At 47.9% G+C, this 15,022-nt stretch overlaps 1 pseudogene; it reads left to right on the forward strand.

Moving 5' to 3' along the window:
* The first annotated feature begins 255 nt into the window (after nt 1–255).
* LOC112479299 lies at nt 256–374 on the forward strand (annotated as a pseudogene).
* Nucleotides 375–15,022: the final 14,648 nt, after the last annotated feature.

The raw sequence follows: 15,022 nt of genomic DNA on the forward strand, positions 1-15,022 counted from the left end.
TCTTTTGCATTAAAAATAAGAGGGATGATAAGCAAAGAAATTGGTAAATACATGGGCAACTCCAAATATTAACTATGAAACAACAATAATCATATCTAATTTTAACAGTTAAAAAAGACAGGCTAAAAGACCAGACAGCAGTATACAAATTACATGAGTTAGGTTAGGATTTAAGGTATTCTAAGGTCCTCGATAGCTAAGAAGAGTGAGATATTTATTAAAATTAGACTTTGTTAATTTATGAATACATATTAAGTCTATGGCCATGCCACCCTGCACAAGCCTGATCCCATCTGATCTTGGAAGCCAAGCAGGGTCGGGCCTGGTTAGTAGTTGGATGGGAGACCACCTAGGAAGACCAGGTGCTGTAGGCGTAAAAAATAAAAAAAAATAAGGGATTGTAAGATGACAAGGTCCTTGCAATCTGTGAGGTCAAGGGTTGCATCACTTAAAAAAAAAAAAATAGAGGCCTCACAGACCCCAACCTCTAAACATAACCCAAAACAGCAGGAACAATTAATACAGAGATGATCAAAAAATGTTTACGACTTTGAAATTAAGAGACGCATTGCTAGCTTACGCTCAGCTCAAAGAAGAAATTTTAAAAAATCAATGACATATTATCTTGACAACGAAGGAAAAGAGGACAGGTCATCCCAGAATCTATGCAAATCCTCAAAAAAAAAAAAAAAAACCTGGAGGAAATATATTACCTTAAATGCTTTTGCTATTAGAATAGAAAGATGAACGAGATAATTAATATCTTATATTCATCAAAAAAAAATAGGAAAAACAAAATTAAAAAAAAACAAGGAAAGGACATCGACTAAGGGGAAAGGACATCGGTGGAAGGGAGAGGTGAGCAGGGACAATCTGTGCATGGCTCAAGACCACATTTCAGATATTCCCATCAATCCTTGGGGCACGGAGAAGCCACTGAACAACGCCATATGAAGAGAGAGAGAATTTCCTCAAAAGACGGCTCTGGCTGCAGGGTGGAGAGAGGGCTGGAGAAGGGGAGGATGGACAGAGCTACGCAAGGTTGCCGAGCGGCCCGCGATGGCGGAGAGATGGTCAGGACTCAGGTGGGACCCGAATTTGGATTTTTCCAACAAGAGCCCTCTGGCGATTCCTTCGCGGCCATGGATGCGGCACAGCTGTGACTGGGATGTGGGTGGTTGTCAAATATGAAACAGACCAGTCAGAGCGAGTCATGGGAGCGGAGGCCAGTGGGTTTGTTTGAGCCATATGAGTGTGAAAGAGTGAGCGTGTGCACGTGTGCACACGTGTGTGAATGTGTAACCTCCAGAAGATAATTGCAGAAGGCCACACCGGGCAAGAGCCTTGAAAGTTGAGCAGAAATGGAAGTCTCTTATGAAAAAACGTGATTCTCTGGATGTATTTACCGGATGTCCACGATGTCCAGTACTGGTCCGCGTTAGGCCAGGGCGAGGACAACAGAAGTCCCCAGTGGCATTGAGACACCAAGGCGAAAATGCAAAAGGCCGAGGGACATTAGAAGAAGGAGACTTCTCGAGACCCCAAGCCTGTGGAGTCACAGGCTCTGGGCCACTGTGAGTAGGGATTTGGCCCCTCCTGCTTCAGGGAGCCCTTAGGTGCCGCCATGAAACCCCCGAGGAAGGGTGACCTCCATCCATTCTTCCCGTCTGACATCCGGGCAGCTCCTTCCGGGGTCATGTTTGTTAACAGAAGTCTCCCAAATGGCTGAAGCTGAACCAATGGCCTAACTAGCAAAGCCCCTCATCCCTGAGCCCCTGCTCTGGCTGTAGCCACCCGTATCCATGGCAACCATGGCTGACCACAGCGGAGGATGCAGACTTCCCTGGAAACAAGGCCACATCTGAGTGAAACCAAAGGGACTGTAGGTCCAGCTTGTGTGGGGCGCCCCCAAGTGGTAAGTCATGGCAGAGGCACACGAGTGTCCCAGACACCAGGACTGCAGGATTCCAGAAAAGTAGCCGAAGCCCGACTTCTGAGCCCACTGCCACGGGGACGTGAGTTTGCCACGCCGCGCCCTCCCCGCCCACCCTGGCATACTGCCATCGCCATACTGGGCATTTGTATTTCCTTTGTCCTTACGTGTGCTGGGACGCAGGGGAGAAGTGGGGCTCACCAGCCTCTCCCCTCAAGGAAGCCCGGATGACGCCCAAGCCCCAAGCGTCAGTTGTTTCCCCGGGGGCGAAACAATTCAACTAGTGATTTCAAATCGTATTGTCATAGGAAAACAAAAGCAGAGAACGATGGAGCAGTATAAACGATGTATAAGAATTTTTAAGGTAAAACAGGAGAGTTTCGGAAATTTTACAGTTGGATAGATCATTTCCAGCCCCGCCTCTGTCTTCACAGGGCGCAGGTGACTCAGGATGCTTCTGCGGAAATATTTGAAAATGTGGCACCAGCTACAGAATCAGCAAGATCTCAGCTGGAGTCTCAGCTCAGCCTGTCACCGGCTGTGTGGCCCTGTGTGGCCTGCCTGAGCGAGTCGCTTAATCTCCTTGATCCTGTGTCTTCTTCTCTAAAATAGAGATTATACCTATTTTCCACAAGTCAAAGAAACCTTAAGCTCATTTCCAAATCTCTTAGGAGTTTCAGATTACAGTGGATTCTCATTATTCGAGGTAGTGTCGTTCTGCAAAGTCACCCGAAAACACTGAAGTATGGAATATGGAACAAACACTCAGGGGAAATATAAGGTCAGTCAGGATTCTGCCGCCGCTCATCACAATACATCGTCAACTCATCAATATGTAACCTTGTTTTATGTGTGTTTCTATTCAAAAACTCCTCATTTGATACATGTTGTTGATCCATCAGTACCGAACTCACAACCAACAGCTCACGCCTGACGCTTATCTAACATAGATGTTTTCTCCGTAAGGTATGCCCCCACCTCTGGGACTTAGGAACACTAGACAGCACTTTGGCACAATCCTCAGGGTCACCAAGAAAAAGCACAAAAATGCAAAATATATGAAAACCAGACGGCCGTTCTGCTGCAGCTGGAAATGGGCACATCAGGCAGCTCAAGGTGTTGGCTGCTCTGCACTTGTCTGCAAATGACCGCGAAAGCGCTTCGAGTATTGATTTCGGGTCACAAATCAATTTTAGCGAGTAGGTGAATTTGCATATGCGGAATCCGTCAACAATGAGGATCAAGGATCAACCGTACCTGCAAGTGGGGTTCTCTGTGCCTCCCTGGGTTCGTGGCCCTCTGTATGGATCACTGAGCTTTCTGCAGCTGTTGGATGTGGGGGTGGGGACACCTGGGTTGGGACCTTTGGTGACAACTTCTCCTGGGCTCGCTCAGGAGCAGGCCTGCCCCAGGCTCATATTGACCTCTGCAAAGCTGCAAAGGAACACCAAGAACTTGATTTTCCTTTTCTCCGAAAGGATGTTTCTACATTTAAGTCATCTTCAATCCTAGGTTTTCACTCTGCTTTTCTCTCTAATGAGAAAAGCAATAAAAAGAGACCAAAGGTCCCCTCTGGGCCTGAGCTCATCCATGTTCGAGAGAGAGGCCAGACATACTGACTGGCCCCAGCCTCTCCCGTCTCCGGCCAGCGTCAACCTTCCCACCTGCTCCTGGAGCAACCTTCCCTTCCCCTCCTGCATCGACCGTCTGTCCCTCTCTCGTGCAGACCACCAGCGACGTCCTTATTGCTACCCCCAGAGGGCAACTCTCGGATCTCAATTACCAGACTTTTCTGAAGCCCCTGACACAGCTGATCATTCCTCCTAGAATGTTCTCTCCCCTCGACTCCCAGGACTCCGCGCTGCAGGGTTGCTCCTGCGGGCCCCCTCACCGGCCCTCCCCAGCCCTCTCCACACCCACCCCTGCGGGGTGTCAGCCAGTGTCAAGGTTGTGGCAGATCCACACTCCAGCCCTGACTTACACGTTCAGCTCCCTGACGCCAAGCATTCAACTGAGCCTCTCCCTTTCAATGTCCAGGAGGCATCTCCGCTTAACATGCCAAAAATGAATCCTATCTGGTCCCCCATGAGAACGAATCCTGGGAGCCATCCTTGGTTCTCCCCTTTCTCCCACGTTGCACGTCCAGCCCACTAGCAAATCCTATTGGCTCTAGTTTCAGAATAAATCCAGATGCTAACCTCATCGCCCACGCCAGCTACCACTCTGGACCAGGCCTCCATCATCTGTCACAATTTCACGGTCTCCACACAGCAGCCCGGGGACCCTTTTAAAAGTGTTTGCCCACAGTGGCAGGGCTGCCCCCAAGAGGCATTTGTGAGTTAGCAGGTGCCACATTGGTTGTTGCAATGATTGTGTTTGGTTGGCTTTGAGTGGCAGGACCAGAGCAGCCCCCATGCCTGTGACAGGACCCCAGGGGAGAACCCTCCTGCCCCTTGCAGCGTTTCCAGGGTTCTGCAGGACACGCCTGAGGATGCAAAACACATTGACCAAATTATCTATGCCTATTGTACATATAAAACCAAAGCCTCTTTTGTGCATACCCTGGCTTTTCCAGGCATGCGGCTGCCACACAGAGCGAGGGGAGGTTGTGCCTCGTTCGGCTGGGACTTCTCTGAGAGCCACTCACCATGGCGGGGCCTCAGAGTGCTGGTGACTTCGGCGTGTGTCAGCCAGCTTCTGTATCTGTCTCATCAAACGCTTGCCGGTACGCTCGGCCCCTGGACCTGTTACCAGATTATGGAACAAATATTCTTAGATTCAAAGACACAAGGATTTCACTGAGTTTCAGTATGAGAGGTTGCTCCACATATTTTTAATATCTCATAGGACCATGAAAGGAAATCTGTGCTCGGAAAGTGACATAATGGAGTTATCGATCTGCTTCGGTTTGCCTGGTGTTTTGCCTCATCCGCTGACCTTCTGCCAAGCCCCCCCTCGCCTCTCAGAAGCCCCAAGGGACTGCTTCTCGTCCAGCCATTGTCTCTCCCATGTCACCGCCCAAAGCGCTGGGAGCAAAGCCCTCCTACCACGTGAGACTCCTCGTCAGACACCCGACCACGGCGACGTGGTTGTACAGAGCGGTTACGTTTTTAACAACAAAAACTACGGTTTTATTGTGATTTGCTTTTCTCTCCTTTCTATTACGGTTAGAAGATTGTGTGGATTTTTTAAAAACTATGCGTAGGTAGAGTATACTGTCTCTAAATTTCATATCCGGTTAGCATGGAGGGTGGCACATACATCTGTTGGGAAGAGAACCTCTGGGTCAAAAATTGTGAGGACAACTGGTATGAGAAGGACGTCAGGCCGCGCCCTCCCTGCCCCCAAGGCCCTGTGATCTGCCCGTCACCTCCCCAGCGAGCTGAGCTCCCTGCTTATGCTGCTCTAACTGCTGGGTGCGCCCCCACCCCAGGGCCTTTGCTCCAGCTGTTCCTTCTCCCCGGAGCCTTCTTCCCCCAGGTGTCCTCACACCTCACGCTCTCACTCCCTTTGGTCTTTCCTCAAGTCTATGCAGCCTTCCCCAGTGCCCGGTCCAGCCCAGCGCTCCCTGCCCCTCAGCCCTTGCCTACTTCCTGCCAGCATTTATCACCAGCTGAGGAACTATTAATTCACTTTCTCACGTGGCTTATTGTCTGTCCTACATGACCCCACCCCACCCACACACACCACCACCACCACCACCACTGGAACGTGTGGACATGGAGTTTTATCTGATTTGTTCACCGCTGGATCCCCAGGGCCTAGATGCATAAACGAATATTGAATGAATGAATGAATGAATGAATGAATGAATACCTGCCTCACAGAGTTGTTGGGAGGATCAAACGAAAGGGCCTGGCTCGGCGCTGGACGCGTGGCAGCTATGAAATCCCAGCACCCGCCTCCCCCGCCCTGACACCCTGGGAGTTAAAGCCCTCACAGGCATTGAGTGGTCCCGAAGGAGCTGGGAGAGGTTCCTTGGTCCAAAAGTAACGTGTATGGATCCAAGAAGGAGTTTTGAGCACCAGGCACCAGGGCCTTTGGGGGAAGATGGGGGAACAGGGCAGGGGTGTGAAAGCCCAGCGGGAGGGCCGCCCCTGGGAGCCGGAACACTGGCTGGCAGTGAGCACTGTTCTGACACGGACGAGCATCTTGGCTTCCAGCCCGGAACTGACAGGACCCAGAGTTGCCGCGCGCCTGCCATGCTGACTCGCCACCCAGGCCCATGGGCACCCAGCGGATTACAAAAATGAAAGAACGGCTTTTCAACTTGAACAGGGTGTTTGCTTTCTTCACATTTCCTTAGATCTTCTAATTCATATTAAATAAATATGTGGAGAAAAGGCGTCTGTAGAAAGTGAAACTCCATCATTCCGTGACGATGACGGGGAGTATTTTCGGAGGCGCTCACTCCTTTTTAAGGCCCACCCTGCACTAGCCGGGCCCTGAGAGGGGGTGCTTCCTTAAACGCTACGCCTGGGGCCTCTCTTGCCTCCCCCGTGGAGTCCTTGCTTGGAAGTTGCTCTCGATTGTCTGTCGTCATCGTTAGGTGCAACGGAACGGAATGACTCGCTGAACAAATCTGTGCTGAGTTGTCAAAACCCATTGAACTGCACACTCAAAATAGGTGCGTTTTATCATATGCAAATTCCATCTCATGAAGTTCGTCTTATAAAATCCTACGTACTTCGTGTCCTTCAATAGGAAGGCCAGACCCAGCGTTGGTCTGAGGCTCGCATTCATCAACTCCAAAGAGAGAATTTAGGAAAACTTGATGGGTGTTATGGCGTGAACGATTCTGAGACCCACGGAGCCAATTGAGATTAATTATGAGCCTTTATTAGCCGGCCGGCCACTGACTCTCTACCACGCAGGGTTAGAGGAGATCAGCCCCGAGCTTTCAGAGCAGGCAGCTGATAAAGCTCAAGACCATATCCTGGTGGTCTCCTGAACAAGCCAGCAGATTACAGAAGTGGAAGTTGGCTTTTAGCATATCTTTGCCCGGAACAACACCCTTAATTAACAAGTAAATGGATTACAGAAGCAGACATTGGCCATCTACATATTTTATACAATACACTTCCTAAACCACACACAAGCAAGTAGGACAACTTCTGATATCTAAAGATATTTCTTCCCTGTAGCTGACTTAGCTAGTTGCTCACTTGAAAATTTTCCACCCTTAACAATGGGGTTGTGAAATGAGATTAAGATAAAGCCTTAAAAGGGGTAAAAGCCACACATGTAATGTTACAAAACAGTTTTCCTAAACATAAAATAATAAAAAGAGCATAACGCGTCATCAGGAATAGGGTTACCTGGACGCTTCGACCGAGTTGTCTGAGGCTTGTTAGGGGAGGAGCTGGTGTTGGCAGACGGGCCTGTGGAAGAGGCTGGATTGGACAGTCCGCAGCCCACGGGATGGTTGAGTCTGTGAGGGCGGATGAGCCGAGTGCAGAGGGGAGACAGCTGAGGAGGGGACCCTGAGCCACTCGCTGGCGGGGGCTGGAAGAGCCATGACGAAGCCGGGTGTCAGGAGAGCAGTGGGTGCCTCTCCCAGGTCCTCTTAACGGAGAGAGGGAACTGTGCTCAGCCAAGGGGGCCACCTCCCCGGGGACTGGCCGAGAGGTTGCACTGCCAGCCTCCTAGAGCTGCTGTTACAAAGCGCCACGAACTGGGTGGCTTAGAACAGCAGCCTGTACACTCTCATGGTGCTGGAGGCTAGAAGTCTGAAATTAAGGTGTCAACGGGGCCATGCTCTCTCCGGAGCTCAGGGCCCCTCCTAGCCCCTCCCAGCTCTGGTCGTTGCCAGGTGACCTTGGCATTCCTTGATGTGTAGATGCCTCACCCCAGTCTCTGCCTCCATCACCGCATGACCTTCTCCCCGTGCAGCTATGCGTTCACATGCCTTCCTTCTGTGCGTGTCTGTGCCCAAATTCCCCTCCTTTCATAATACACCCACTAAAATAAATTTAAATGAGGCGGTGAGAACCAAACGAAAGGTGCTTTCTCGTGCCTGCCCAGCTGGCTTGTTCAGCAGTCAGCCGACCGTAGGCTATCTATCACCTCATCTTTGCAGCCACCGAGGCCTTGCTGGGCCTGCTCGACCCAGGAGGACTGCCCTGCCCATGGTTACTTAGCCATTGCTGGTAGAGTTACAGAGCCGGGCCTGCCGAGGGCAAGGCCAGCATCTGCTGTGTGAGCCCTACACAGTCTGGTCCCTCCCAGCCTCTCCTCACCACGGCCGTGTCGAGGATCCAAAGACAACACTGCCAGCCCCTATGCCTCTCCTAATGGCTGGTCCCCAATGCTCCATGACACCCCACATTAGGATTTAGTTCACCGATCAGCATAAATCTGAGATGTTGAGGCTTCAACGAGAGCCCTTGAATCTAATTAAAATCTCACCAGCCATGAAGCCGGAGTCACTCGAGAGAAATGGCCTCCTGAGCCTACGTTCCCCCACCCCACCCCACCCCGGTGGCCAGCGTGGCTCTGGCTTCTTCTCCCCCATCCGTGTGTGCTGTCTCTCTCCTCCTGTTCTGAACTTGAGATCTAGTTTGCTCGAGGTGACCAGTCCACTGGGAGAGGCTCCCAAATACCCATTTGGGCCCAGATTTCCTCGAGAAACATGTCACGCAGCTCACCAATCCGGCAACTTCCAGATAACAGCGAGGAAGCAGCACCACAGCCTGGCTGCTCGGGGGCCTGGACGCAGCCTCCTGTCAGCTCTGCGTACAAAGTCTAAGTCACAAGTCTGCCTTCCCATCAAAGGATTAGCGCCCAGAGCAAATGAAGTTAGAAGGTCAGAGTTTCTTTCAAAATGTGCCGGCACTATTTTCCTACAGATGACAGTGATTCCGATTCTCTGTCGGCTTCTTTCCCGTTTTATTTTGATCATTAACATGAATAATGGCTTTGGTTTACAGCTTACAAACGGCTTTCGTCGTTTGGTAGACGAGACTCGCGCAGCTACTGATGGAAGCCAAACTTCCAAAAATCTCGGCTCCCATCTGCGGTTCAACGCTCTCTCCCCTCCGTTGCCTCCTCCTAAAGGCAACGAGTGAAAATCGCAGTCAAAGAACCTTGAGAGTACGTTTGCCAGAATCGCTTTGGAAAAGTTGTCAGAATCTACGACCTAGAAGATTCCTGGCATCAAAGGCTAGTAACACCAGTCAAGGAGAACGCCTTCCTTCCAAAAGAGGGGACTCTGGAGAGAGAATCTCCTGGCGAAGCCTGTCACTTCTCCCAAAGCAAGAAGCGGCTGGTGTTTGTGATTTGCCTGTTCCTGGGGGGCTCCTGGTGGGGACGGCTGTGGAACACTGTTCATTCACATTCAGGTCTCTACGCCCGGCCACAGTCCTGGTTCTCGAGGTAGAGACTCGAGAAATCTGGATTTTCCCAGTTCCACTGTTCACTCACTGTTAAAGGCTGAATCGTGTTCCCCCCAAACTCATACGCTGAAGCCCTGACCCCTCAGGACCTCAGAATACGACCCTGTTTGAAGACAGGACCTTTCCAGAAGTGCTTAAGGTAATGTGAGGTCATTGGGGTGGTCCTGACTCAGTCTGACCAGTGTCCTTATGAGGAAAGTGGGTCACACGCAGGGACACCAGGGGTGCACACGCACAGAGGAAAGACCGTGTGAGACACAGCCTGAAGGAGGAGGCTATCTGCACACCAAGGAGAAAGGCCACAGAAATTCAACCTGCCTACACTGAAATTTTGCACTTCCAGCCTCCAGAACTCTGATCAAATAAGGGTGTCATTTAAGCCCCCCAGTCTGTGGCATTTTGTTATGGAGGCCCTAGCGAACCAGTACACCTGTCACTCAAGTCATCTGAGCTTCCGTGGCCACAGAACTCCGATCTGCTGTAGGGATGGGTTCCTGCTCTCGTGACCTCCCAGGGTCAATCCTGGGGATCCACTGGGGTCACAGACACGAGCGCCCTTTGTAAGACACAAAGCACCAGAGAGTATGCTGCCCGTGGGTGCCACGTTCAAGGCTGGGGCTGGAGAAAATCTGAGCTCAGACACTCACGGAGCATCTGCCTCCAGCTTGAAATGAGCAACTAAAGCCAATGTTGGTCTTTCAGAGGCTAATTTGTACAAAAATCCTAAAAACACTCATTGCCTTGGGCTCCACGATCCTACCCCTAGGAGACAAGCAGACAAGTGAACAAACATCAGGAACAGGTGTTTGCCCCATAGATGGTAGCCAAAAAAAAAAATAAAAAAATAAAAAAGGAAATCCAACAGGGAATTGGTTAAGAAATAATCATATGATAGAATAATTTGCATTTATTAAAAACCGTGTGGTAGAAAAAAATTTACCACATGAAAAGGTGTTCATACTATCTTGCTAACAAAAAAAATCCACATGACAATAGAACCATATGTGAAAAACACCTTCGTAGGACTTTATTTTTATCTATCTGAATATATACATAAAGAAAAATAGGAAATTTATCAAGAGGCTAACAATGAATAGACTCTTATGGATTTAAGGTATAATTTGTTGACTTTTTCTATATTCTCTTATTTTTCTGCACTGGACAAGCATTACTTATTTAAAGTAATAACCACTATTTTTAAATAAATAAATGGTTCCTAGAGCCCAGAAAATAGAAGTCTCATGGTTCAATAAATGACTTTTATACGTAATAACATAGAGGTGGCATGAATCGAGTCCTAAAGATGGGGAGTTTACCTCTCTTGTTCACACTTGTCCTCTACAGATGCAAAGGGAACTTTGGCATCAATTACATGAGTACCTACTACGTGCCCAGCGCCGTATTGACAAAGTGAACTGTGCGATCTTGCTAAGGACGAACCCTATTAGTGACTCTCATCTGGGGATGGGACGCCGTCCACCCTGCTGGAGATGTTTGAAAACAGGGCGCGGCCCTTCGCCTACCGGTTGACTAAGAAAGAAAAAACCCGAGTCTGGTTAGAGGCTGATGGAGCAGTGTAGCCCCACTCGGAGAGGCCCCAGGGACAGCCGCGAAGGAAAATCCTTCCACTGGGCAGAAGGCTGTCCCGGAGGAGAATGTCTGATTGTCCTCTGTGCCTGGAAGGAGAGACGGCAGGAAGGATGAACCCAGGTTCTGGTCAGGTTCTGGTGAGACCCTCTTCTGGTTTCGGACTGTGCCTGGAAGGAGAGACGGCCGGAAGGATGAACCCACACTGACTCCCGGGCAAAAGCCCATGATCTGCCTGGATGGCCCGTCTGCGAGGTTTTATCTTCCCGACACCAAATGTGTGGGATTTTTCTTCTTACATCAATTGCAATGGACTGAATGTTGTGTCCCCTCAAATTTCATATATTGAACCCCTAATCCGAATGGGATGGTATTTGGACGTGGGAGATAATTAGGTCGTGAAGCGGAGGCCTCATGATGGGATCAGACGTCTTGCTAAGGTTCGTCCTTAGCAAGATTGCACAGTTCACTTTGTCAATACGGCGCTGGGCACGTAGTAGGTACTCATGTAATTGATGCCAAAGTTCCCTTTGCATCTGTAGAGGACAAGTGTGAACAAGAGAGGTAAACTCCCCATCTTTAGGACTCGATTCATGCCACCTCTATGTTATTACGTATAAAAGTCATTTATTGAACCATGAGACTTCTATTTTCTGGGCTCTAGGTCGTGAAGCGGAGGCCTCATGATGGGATCAGAGGGCTGGCTCTCTCTTTCCGCCATGTGAGGATCAATGAGAGGTCAGCAGTCCGAAACCAGAAGAGGGTCTCACCAGAACCTGACCACACTGGCACCCTGATCTCAGATTTTCAGGCTCCAGAACCGTGAGAAATAAATTCCTGTTGTTTGTGAGCCACCGGGTCTGTGGTGCTTCGTGACAGCAGCCTGAACTGAGACATCGACCAACTCTGCAACACCAACGAGGTAGCCAACAATTCGGGTCGATTCCTACACTATCCACATGTCAGATTCCACAAGTTAAAGGGCTCAGTCCCTCAGCACTGACTCCGCTTCAGACTCTAGTCACAGCCCTGCGCCCCCCAAACTCCTGAGCGAAGGCTCCCACGACTCCCTCCTTGTTTGATCATTTCCTAGAACAGTCCACAGAACTCAGGAAGGCACTTTCCTTACTATTGCAAGTTTATTATAAAGGACACAACTCAGGGAGAATCACATAGAAGAGATGCACAGGGCGAGGTGTGGGGCATGGTGCCGAGCTCCCACGCCCTCTCCAGGTGAGATGCCTTCCCAGCACCGCCAAGTGTTCACCGACCCAGAAGCTCCCCAGACTCTGTCATTTAGGGGTTTTTACAGAGGCTTCGTCATAGGGCCATGATCAATTATTAACTCGATCTCCAGCCCCTCTCCCCTTCCCAGAAGTTGGGGGTAGGAATGAAAGATTTGGTCCCTCCGTTGACCAGCCTTCATCCTGCAGTGACCTAGGAGCCCACCGAGAGTCACCTCATCGGAAGGAAAGATGCTCCCATCACTCAGGGAATTCCAAGGGATTTGGGAGCTCTGCGTCGGGAACTGGGACGTATTTTATGGGCACATATCTTATTATGCCACGGTCAGGGGATAGGAAGGAACAAGAGTGGAGCTCCGGTGTCAAGGACATCTGGGGAAGAGTTATGCGAATAGATCTCTCGGAAGGGACACGGAACGTGAGGATCCGTGACCCGAGCAAACGTTCACCTAAGGGCAGGCTGAGGAATCCAGTGGAAAGGACACTCCCAACCGAAGACCTAAGTTTGCAGCCAATAAGTTTCTTCTCACATGAGTCAATTTGATAGTACATCCAGGGGGTGCTGAGCCACGAATCTGTCTGTGTAAATACGGTTACCGAGTCTCCCAAGCAACACCAAGGGAGGGAGCCAGCTGGTTCGATTTATAATGAAATCCCAATTCACTGGTAACAGGATGCATTATTCCATGAAAATTTTGCTGTAATTAACTATCCATTTGGAAAGAAACAAAGTTGGATGTCTACCTCACACCATACACACAAAAAATCCTAATTGATCCAGTACTTATACATATCTATTCATAGGATGGTGTATTTATGCTTTTGGGGTGAGAAGAGCCCCTCTAGGCATAGCATACAAACCCAGAAGCCAAAAAGGCAAAGGCTCACATATTTGATAACATAAAAATTTTAATTTGAGTAGAGCACAATATAATTACAGTTAAAAGATAAATGACAGATGGGAGAAAATATTTGTAGCATATTTGTTCATTCATTGTTCAACAAATATTTAGCGAGTACCTACTGTGTCTCAGAAATAATGCTAGATGCTCATAAAATCACTTTAAAAATATTAACGAATTTGCATTTTTACTCAAATTTTTAATTTATGTGTTACTAAGACAAGGGTTTATCTTCAGAATATGTGAACTCATATATCTAAAATAAATTATAAAGAAACAACAAAAATTGAAAATAAAGGCACACACTCACAAAAGATATATCTGATATATGTTGGGGTTAGTTCTGGCTGCACATAAAAAGTCAAAAAAGCAGTGGCTTAAACACAGTAAAAGTACATTTTTTTGCTCACAAAAAAAGGTGGCTGAAGGCCATCCAGAAATGGTACCACAGTTCCATTGCCAACAGAGACTCAGCATCTTTCCTCTTTCTGTCCCACTATTCCAGTACTTGGTGCCATCCTCCTTGAGGCAACCTCATGTTCCAAGATGGCTGTCACAGTTCCAGCCATCCACTCAGCATTCTAGGAGCAGAAAGGGGAAAGGGAAACAGAATAACAGGGTGCCCATCCTGCCAGACTGACTCCCTAATCAGCCTTTCCATCCTGCCAAAATCTCATGGGCACTTGTTGCAAGAGACTCTTGAATAGTGTTTTAGCCAGGTGCATTTTTACCACAAATATAATTTGGATCTGCTCCTAAGAAAGAATGGAAAAATTAATACTGGATGGCAACTAGAGACCTCTACCACACTAGACAAATACTAACCAAAAAAAGCTGGCCTGGCAATATTAAAATAAGAATTCATGGCAGAAAGCATATTAAGCGTACATAAATAAACAGATAACATAATGATAAAGTGTACTATCATGAATTTGTACGCACCTAAGAATGTAAATTCAATATGCACGAAGCAAAAACTGATTCATTTACAATGAGAAATTGAAAAGCCACAGGCATAGAGGAAGACTTTGAAACTCATCTATCAAAAATGAATAGATCAGGCAGATAAAAAAGTCTCGTAATACTTTATAATGTCTGATCAACATAATTCACAAGCTTGATCTACTTTATACATTTGGATCCAACAAATAAATGATATTTGTTATTTTCAAGCACATGTCAAAGATATATAAAAGTTGACCGTTTATGAGGTCACAGAAGTCTTAAGAAACACAGAAGAATTTATGTCTTATAGGCCACAATCTCAGAGTGCAACGCAATTAAACTGGAGAGCTGCTATTTTAAAAAAAAATTTTAACTTCACTCCTTTAGAAATAAGAAATTAGCCTTAGATAACTATAGATTATAAAGAAACCTAAGAATAAATGACAAAATATTGAGAATTGGATGTCAATGAAAGTACTGCTTTTGAAAACTTGTGGGATGCAGCTAAAGTACACAGCTACTAAATTCTAAATTTATACCCTTAACTGCATGATATTTAAAAAATAAATAAATAAATAAAAATTGAATGACTAAAGCATTCAATTCAAAAAACCAGACAATATTAAAGAGGAAACCAAAGAAAATAGAAGGAAGAAAATAAAAATGGTAAAAAGAAACCTAATAAAATAGGAACTTTTAACGACTGGAGATAATTAATGTTAGGGGAGACTGTTCATCTTCCATTTCTGAGAATTCCATCCAGGTGGAGGGAGGAATATGGCGGGCTTCTCTCTTCTCACTCCTCTGCCCCCTACGTCTCGGGGGAATGGGAGTGGCTCCCTGACTGAACCCAGAAACTAAGCCTGTGAGAACCTGCCTCTTCCTCTTCCTGTCTCCTCTTCTCTTTCAATCTTAATCTCAAACTCTTTCTCTCTCTCTCATCTCTCTCTCTCTCTCTCTTCCTCTCTCTCTCCCCAATCCAGCCAAGAATGTACTCAGTATCGTTCTATCAAGGCA

This window comes from Pteropus alecto, unplaced genomic scaffold (genome assembly GCF_000325575.1).
Source record: "Pteropus alecto unplaced genomic scaffold, ASM32557v1 scaffold43, whole genome shotgun sequence".
Classification (NCBI taxonomy): domain Eukaryota; kingdom Metazoa; phylum Chordata; class Mammalia; order Chiroptera; family Pteropodidae; genus Pteropus; species Pteropus alecto.